General features: G+C 38.8%; 1 long non-coding RNA gene across 1 annotated transcript; it reads left to right on the forward strand.

The window, feature by feature from the left end:
- The first annotated feature begins 856 nt into the window (after positions 1-856).
- Positions 857-7,920, forward strand: LOC309694468. The gene is made up of 3 exons (XR_014272883.1): positions 857-924; positions 3,344-3,423; positions 7,876-7,920. It is a non-coding gene; the product is annotated as an uncharacterized lncRNA (long non-coding RNA).
- Positions 7,921-8,712: the final 792 nt, after the last annotated feature.

An 8,712-nucleotide genomic window follows, 5' to 3' on the forward strand; every position in this document is an offset into this window, starting at 1 on the left:
GGCCCATCAATAAACTCCAGTCAGGGCTTTAAGCTCGTATACGCTTCCCCAAAGTTGGATAAAAGGGGAGGGTCATGTCACAAAGGACATCTGGTGTAAAATATTTGCTAAATGAATGATTCCATGCCAGATCAGGAGATCAGACCTTGGATGATTCGCTGCAGGGAACCTGAAAAGGAGCAGCTGTAAGGAGGAACCAAGATGGCAATATCTGTGGTATTCTCACTGTTTTGACTGGTATGAGTACACCACTTGAGTGCACTTGGTACACTTCATGCAGCATTACTTGTCAGTGAGTTCATTTATGCACTCAAAATATGAAGTTTAAGCACAGAACTATGCGATTTGAGACACGACACCCAACAATTCATGCAAGGTTTATTATCATTAATATCTGAAAGACTTAACAACCAGTTGCAGTTGCTTCTATCATCAGCTGAAGACCATAACTTACCAGCAGCTAGCGCTTGCTCTTTATTTACATGCACTCGCGCAAAATATGAACTTTCCTCTTTACAAAAATGTGCTAAAAGGAAGAAAAAGCCAAAAATTCACATTGTGACTAAAATATGGCCTCAAAATAGCTATAAGGGGCGTCTGTAGAGTACCTTGCGGGTTTTGAGTATGCTTTATAATTGGCTGCACATTTTGTTTTTTACTATAGTCTCTTACTCTTGGTGATGCTACTTTCATGGTTGAGTGTGCTGTAATATGTTAATGATACCTATGTGTGTGCCTCCCAGTACTGAAAACAGCGCTGAGGTGCAGCTGGATGTAGTTGTGATTGTATCGTTGTTTTTAATTGTCTGCACCTGCTGCAGCGTGCTGTTGAGATGAAAACAGTCTTGCTGTGCTGCTTGTTGCTGATGTTTCTTTAATGGAGTTCTAAACTTTGGGATCCATTTATTTAAAAAAGGGACGAAGGTAGGTTTGTTTATAGATTGTGTACAGTAGCTTGGGCTCTTGGATGTAAAACTTTACTTCCACCAGGGACCAATTATAGCGGTATGTGTTGCATGGCCAGTTTTAATTTTGAACTTTGAATTGGATCCATATTAATTTCAGACACGACAGTCTGCGTGTTCTTCTTTAATCACACTGTGACCGAAAATGAACTTGCATAAGGTTTCTCGAAAGACTTTATCTCATTTTCTTCTTCCCTTTATTGAGTCTCCTTGTCTGATTTGGGATAAGGTGGGTGCAGTTGGTGCAGAGGGACCATCCAGTAGATTTGATTAAACCAGATGGAATGAATGAATGGCTGGAGGAAAACGTGGGGAGGGGGTGAGGAAAAGTGAGGGACTGGAGAAGGGGCAGAGCAAAAGACAGTGAGATGAGGAGGGGAGGATGAGGGTTACAGCACTGCATTATGCATTGTGGATCATAAGCCTGGGTGGCTTGCTTTATAGGCTGGTGTCAAGGGTGCCACTCCTGCTTCACACTCTGTGGTGATCGGCCTGTTGCCATGGCAGCAGCAAAGCAACTCATTAGCAAATATTACCCTTGGTCCACGGAGAGAGAGCGAGAACCGGGTGCTGACTTTGACCGACAGCAGACATCAAATAATAGGTTTAATACTGACTGAGAGGAACCTGATAAACTCTGCTGGATTGAGGAGAGTGCATTGGTCATTTGCATATTAAGTGACTGGATTTGTGAGATGCTCTTCTTACTGAAATCCATCTGCAGTTATGAAGCCTCTGTACTACTAGACCTTCTTTTGGGAATATATTAAATGTCCACATTTTCATTTTGGCAGCAAACTGCTTCAAATTCATCACTGTGGTTGTTGCATGCAGGCTGGGAAAGTGTTTCATTTCTGCAGTCAGTTTGAATGCAATGGGTAAAGCTCCTTCTTACTATTTGCAAATAATATCAAGACTGAAGAACAAAGTTTGCACAGCATATCTTCCAAAACATAAATGTACATAGCTGCTGCTAAATAAACATGCTGTAACATGACCCTACATTGTTTTCTAACTAGAAGTAGTTTGGTAACAATGTTACCAATGCTTGGAAGCGTTCCAAATCCCTTTATTTTCTGACCTCAGCACACTTTACTATGTGCTATGTGGAAATTTATGGTCAAGGATGTTGTTGTAACTTTTACAAAGTTAAAAAAGAGTACTACATGAGAAGTGTAATTTTCTTCAGTAAACAGCACTCTAAATTGCTATGGATTTTTTAGGTTCACAAATCTTCTGATACATTTGGAGGCAGCCCCTAAAAAGTCCCACTAACACTTGGGGAATTGATGTGGATTTATGTTCCTGGCTATTGCAGAATATGTGAAATGGGGACCTAAATGCAGACTTTCAGACTGGCAGACATATTCAAAAAAAACATCCATTTATTATAGATGGTAGCAGAGAGTATAAAGTTGCAAAGTTTTCTAAGATTCCAAGAACAGCTGAGAGTGCGCAAGGATGGCAACAGACGCTGAGACAAAGAACTGAATGGAATAGTATATATACACTACATGTACACAGAATGGCAGTCAGGGAAGTGGATAGAGCAGGGGGGGGAAAGACACAGGTGCAATCAAGACAAAGAAAATGGAAGGGAAGTCAAATCAGACTGAAAGACACTAAAGACCTCTTCTGCATCTCTTAATCGGGGTCGCAGGGGAAATGGAGCCTATCCCAGCTAACATAGGGGGAGAGGTGGGGTACAGCCTGGAGGGTCTGTCGCAGAGCAAACACAGAGACTGACAACCAATCGTACTCACATTCACACCTATAGGCAATTTAGAATCAACATTTAACCCAACCACAGTAACTGCATGTTTTTGGAGATGGAGAGAACCCATGCACACATGGGAAGCACATGCAAACTACAAATAAATAAGTATTATAATGCAATGAGTAAATACCACAATAAAACAAAAGGCAAAATGCAGTCACATAAATTAACTTAATTAAGTGTGACCCATCACTAGAGACTACTGGACCCTTTGGGAAGATTAATAAATATGGACACGATGAAATAAATACTAAATATCTTGAGCACCAAATGTGAGCTTGTGTGATTAACTAGAAGGTACTCAGACTGAATTTTAGTTTGCTCTTTTGTCAGTGTAATATCTACTTAAATATAAGTTGAGTTGATGAGCTGATTGCAATATATTTAAACAGGAATTTTCACTGATTGCAGACCAAGAACATACCCCACGTAGGACTCAAATTAAAAAAAATTTTTTTTTGGCTGCTTTGCTGCTTTCAGGAAAATTTCAAAAGTCCAGAGTTCACTCGAGTGCCCACATACCATAGCCTTAAAACTTTCATTTCAGACAAGCCAAAACACATAAATTAAAGCTTTTTTTTTTTTTTTTTTTGCTCTACAGATATGATTGACAGCTTATACAGTCCTGCACTCCTCTGCAGCACTGCAGTGTGGGAAATGGCAGTGAATCTTCAATAACAGGTGATCACGGCTGAGCAAACAACATCAAACCATAACAGCAGAGTGCCAGAACATCCAGAACAGCCATCCTTTCAGTCTCGCAATCACACTTCAGTACGTACAGCTCGAAAAAGAGCCTCGCCCAGGGTGTGTGTGATCATGGTAATGGAAAATAGTGTATAATCGAGAAGAGCGCTGGTGAGCTAATGAAAAGGGTAGCGGGGTGACATTTTCAGAGTGATGTCTGAAGTAGAATGACATTTACAGAGAAGAAGCCCCAAAGACAGTCTTTTTTTAAAGGGCCTGTATATTATATGGGAGCAGCACAGGAGAACGTGAAATGTGAAGCTGATTTCCACATGACTCATGCGTGCTGGTGTCAGTTTTTATCTTCAGGTAGTATCATTTGGCTGGATACTGGTGCACAGATGGAAGATGTGTGAAAAAAAATTCCCTTTCAAACTGTCAAGCATTAATTTGAGACAAAAAACTAACAGGTTGTTGCAGAACATTAAAAATTAACAGAGTGCATTAGCGATTAAAAAAGGTCATTTCGTCTAAAGATATGAATCTTTTTGGATGATTGCGATTCTTATTCATCGAATGGCAACAAATGATCACCAAGACATCTGTTCCAGGTGAGGTAACCCAGCAGGTTCCTTTTAAAACAGCTGTGTTAACACATAATTGACAAGTTTCACAGCCTGACAGTAATGTCTGGCAGTGCAAAGGAGGATTTCTCATAATGAGATGGTGCAAGATGGATAGCCAAGGCAGGAGAAACGTGAAAGGTTTGTGAGACATTAGGTCATGGCTGTGAGAAAGATGACTGTACGGTGAAATCTGGTTGAAAAAAACAAAACAAAAAAACCCAGCCTGAGCTCTTTGACGGACTTGAAAGAAAAAATACCACAATTCTGCTGCGAGACCTCAGTCCTGCTAGAAACCCTCCCTCAACAAAAAAACATCAACAATATTGATGCCTTAGTAATTTTAAGTGTGTTTGAGCTAATGGAAATCTTAACTTCGTTAGTATTTCAGGTTAAGTAAGCATGTCAGTGTTAAATAACCGTGCCGCACACAATCCCACGTAATCTCAAGCGGTCCAAAACTGCATATGCATGATGTCCTTTGGTGTCAGTGCCTTGATGCAGGAGTCACTGCACTTCCAGATGGCAAGCGATTTCATAAAAGTCCATATATGAGGAGTGGAGGGGTGGTGGTTGCTAGGATACAAAACCTGCCACCTTGACAAAATCTAAGAGTTTGATGTTATGAAAGCTGTGTACAACTTCCTGAATATTAGTGTGTATGTCCAATTAGCTAGTGGCCAAGCAACTGAATGAGTCTCCAACTGTCGAGCATGAACACACAGCATGAGTGACACAGCTGTTACTAAGTTGCTAATGCAAACCGACGTATAGGAACATACGTATCCACATGTGAATTTTCAAATTGCACTTGAACATAACAGGCACAGATTTAAAAACAAAAGCCAGCGAAAATGTTTTATATTTAATAATAGTAGAAAAGATGGGATGGGGATAAGAATGAAAAAGGTGTATACACATTTGAGTCACATATACATTTAGATCAGCTGGACACTGGTGTAATTTTTATGTACACTAAAAAACTAAAATTAGGGAAACTATAAAAAAATGCAAAGCAGTGCATTTCTTTATTTAACCTCGAGCTTCACTTCGAAACTCTAATTTGACTGAGTTTTGGTACACAGCGAAAAGAACTAATTACTTCAGTTTGCAAAAATACTTAGACCTACTGTGCCATGATGGCGTGGAAGAAATACTGATGGGTTCTTGATTGTGTAATCAATCGTCCCATTAAAGATGTTTAAAAAAACAATTTTTCTTTCAAAATTTTGCTTAAATCTGACATCATCTTATTAGAAACACAACTCATAACACGTGTTAAATGTTAACATCAAGTTTCTTTGCAAGAGTTACAATCAGAAGGTTTCCAGATGTTTCCTTGCACGGACCTGTGGATTGTACTAAAACGATGATTCACTGGGAGAATAGTCCATTGTGTCTGAACTGCACAAAAGGCTGAAAATCAATGCAATTTGTGCTTTTTAGTGGTGTAATCATTATTTAAGCTCATATGGAGTTTTGGCTACCATATAATGTCAACTTGCTTGTTTATCTTTTAGGTAATAGATTTGTTCTTATGTGTAGAAGTGCAAAGGAAATACCATTCTCATATTAAAAAGGCACAGTCTATGTCTTCTACAGAGGTCCCATCGTCCTGATACCGTTATCCAGTTCAGTTTTAACTGTAAAAAGTTTGCCTTTTCTTCTATATGAAAACTAAATATATTCAGAGGGGTATAATTTTTTAAAGACATAAGAGACTTCTAAGGACACAGCAAAAGTGCAGCTTACAGTAAAAACTTCACATGGCATTAAAAGTCTAACAATTTTCCGTCTGGTTCAAACACATCATCCAATGTAACTAAACAGCATGAAATCTTTGCACAGAAACATGAGCCATTTTCTCACAGAGGACATGCCCACTGAGAGAGGATCGGGTCATTTGAGAGACACAGATCAAGGAAGAGAACGTTCCCCTGCCACATGGGGGACTTAATCAGGACAGCTTTTTGAGACTGTGATTCTTCTCTTGAGAATGGAGATTCGTAGGGTTTGAACCTTTGATGTCTCTGCCAGTTGTATGGCTGCATGTTTTCCTTGGCAATCAATGAGCTAATAAGCATGTAATGACAATGGCCTGATGGTTGGATATGCAACAGATGTTTTCTTAATTCGCTGTTTGCTTAAGTTGAATGCCGGGCTAGAACATGAACATTAGCTGGTAAAGTAGTACAGTATAAACAGTATAAACAGATAATGAATAGGAGATATGGTTCAAATCTTATTTAAACACATCCTTACACTTGCATCTAAGTGCATTATGTTTAGTAATACTACTAAATTGTGTTTTTAAGGCAAAGTCTTGACATTGTCACAGACAAAGATGTAATTGTTATTGACATGAAAACATAATATAGGTGTACCTTCAACATTTGACTGCATTCCCTAGTCTACGTGAACATTACCATTGGCCTGGCTGCTAATGCACCTACAGTAAAACAGTTTTAAGACGTCTGCCTATAACATCAGTGAGCTAAAACTGTGGATCGATTGTACAGCTTACATAAAGCAATATAAATATGATATATGTGATAAATCTATATGTGATAAAATGGCAAAAATGGCTGTTCAGAAACACCAAACAAAAGAATAGAAAAATACAAACATATATTTGTTGTTCTTCTTCCTTCTTGCAAGTTACATCTTGACTGTATAAAACAAAGAAAGCAATTTCAGGGAGAAGTAGTGTCACTGTCTGATGAGCACTTACACATATGCAACATGTACATGTAACGTGCATGTTTCTACGTGTAATTTAAATAATTTGTAAGGATTTGACAATATAAAAAATAATCCCCAAAACTGATAATCCTGGTACCTGAGGCAGCTCATATAGTAAATCTAATTCAGATTGATTAATGTGTCTGAGAGTTATGGAACAGACTTATATACATAATGAAAGCAGCTAATTTCTAGCCTCAATTTTGAGCATCTTCTAGAAACTACTTCAATATACAACCAATTGAGACGAGCAAAAATCAAGATCAAGACATGTAGAGTTAGCTGAGCAAATGTCTTTTTAACATCTGGTTAGAATGCATGTGATCCCCTGTAAATATCCAACCTCTACAGGTGACATAAGGAGGCTAAATGTAGACTAAATGGTATCATACAGCATGTTTTTGTTTCCTAACCTGATTCGTTCATTCAACAAATGTTTCTTGCAGATTAAAAAAAAAACCCCAAACCTTTTGATTATCACGTGTGTCTATGTTTGTGTGTGTGCATGGGTTTATATGCCAGAGTCTCCACACCAGAATTTAATATGGATGACAAGTCGAGTCTACAGGGTCTCAATTAGAGTCCGAAGGCTGTTTTCCTCTGTGGCAGATTTTCTCAAATGTGATTTTATTAGTCAGTCAGAGAAAGCAGGTGGGTTTTTAGCTTAAAATGCCCACTTACTCAGTTAATTATAGATATCAGTTTGTGTATTGTGTTTAATCAAGGGTGCAGCAGTGATGTGGAACTAAATAACAAACCCAACATAGGCAGGGACCTCAAACAGCCTGACATTAAAGATCTGAAATACAGTTTTCACGGTTTTGTTCTATTATTAGGGTTCTGCATGAACTCTTACTCATAACCAGCAGATAAAGTTAGCAGACTTGGTGGTTTCACAGGGTCTCTGTGGTTTTTACAGTGGCTGCAGCAACTCATGACACAATAACTGCATTATTACCAGGACATATGTCACTGTTTAAGTTGCTTTAATGATTTGAGAGGTCACTGGGAGTATAAGTGATTTTAAAATTTACATTTTTGAATGTTTTTTTTTTCTTTTTCTTTCTTTTTTATTTTGCAGTTCCATTATCCTGAGAGTGGGAAGCAGAGTAAAAAGGCCATTCACCTGCATCTTAACATGGGCTTAGCACTTCATAAAAAGATAAGGAGTTGGACAAAGCCCTAAAGCCTCATGGTGAAAGCTGCTGACAGTAATTACAGCATGGTGACAAAAGAGGGCTGAAATGTGCTGACATTTGCAGAGAAGTGTAAAGGCTATCTTACACTAATAACCACTACAGATGTTTACTTGTTGATTCAGTCATTATGTCAGAAGCATGATGCATGTTTTAGTCAGGTGCTTTTGCATATTCCTGTGCTAAACCAATGCACTCATTTTCCCACACAACAGCCTCTAAGGAGAGTGACCCACTAATCACTGAAAAGCACTCCTTCAACACCATCCACATTTCAGGTTTTTCTTGTACAATCAATGCATTGTTGCATGTCTTCCCATCAATAACTTGACAATAAGCTCATGTTATTGCTTCTGCAGAATCTGACAGCATGACATTCCCTTTGAATGATGACACTTAATGGTTTATGTCTCTCCGTACACCCACTATTTTGATGGATGAGACATATGCTGTCGTCTGCAGCGCTGCGGTCACAGCATCTCTACATCTTATTGTCTCATAAGTCATTGAGCTTTTGAGGGGCTCCTGCCACTGCTCTCATGCCCCTCTGCAGTCTGCTGTGTTTGTGCAGGCTTAGCTAAGTACAGGCTAATTAAATTATTAAATGTCTGTGGTTTAATCTATATAAAGACACAGGGTGATAGGTGAACAGCTGCTTCATCGAGTGATGAGAAATTAAAAAAAAGAAAAAAGCTTTCAGTCCTCAATCAGTCGTTCCTCCG

Source organism: Aulonocara stuartgranti, assembly GCF_965226115.1.
Source record: "Aulonocara stuartgranti genome assembly, chromosome: 18".
In the NCBI taxonomy this organism is placed as follows: Eukaryota; Metazoa; Chordata; class Actinopteri; order Cichliformes; family Cichlidae; genus Aulonocara; species Aulonocara stuartgranti.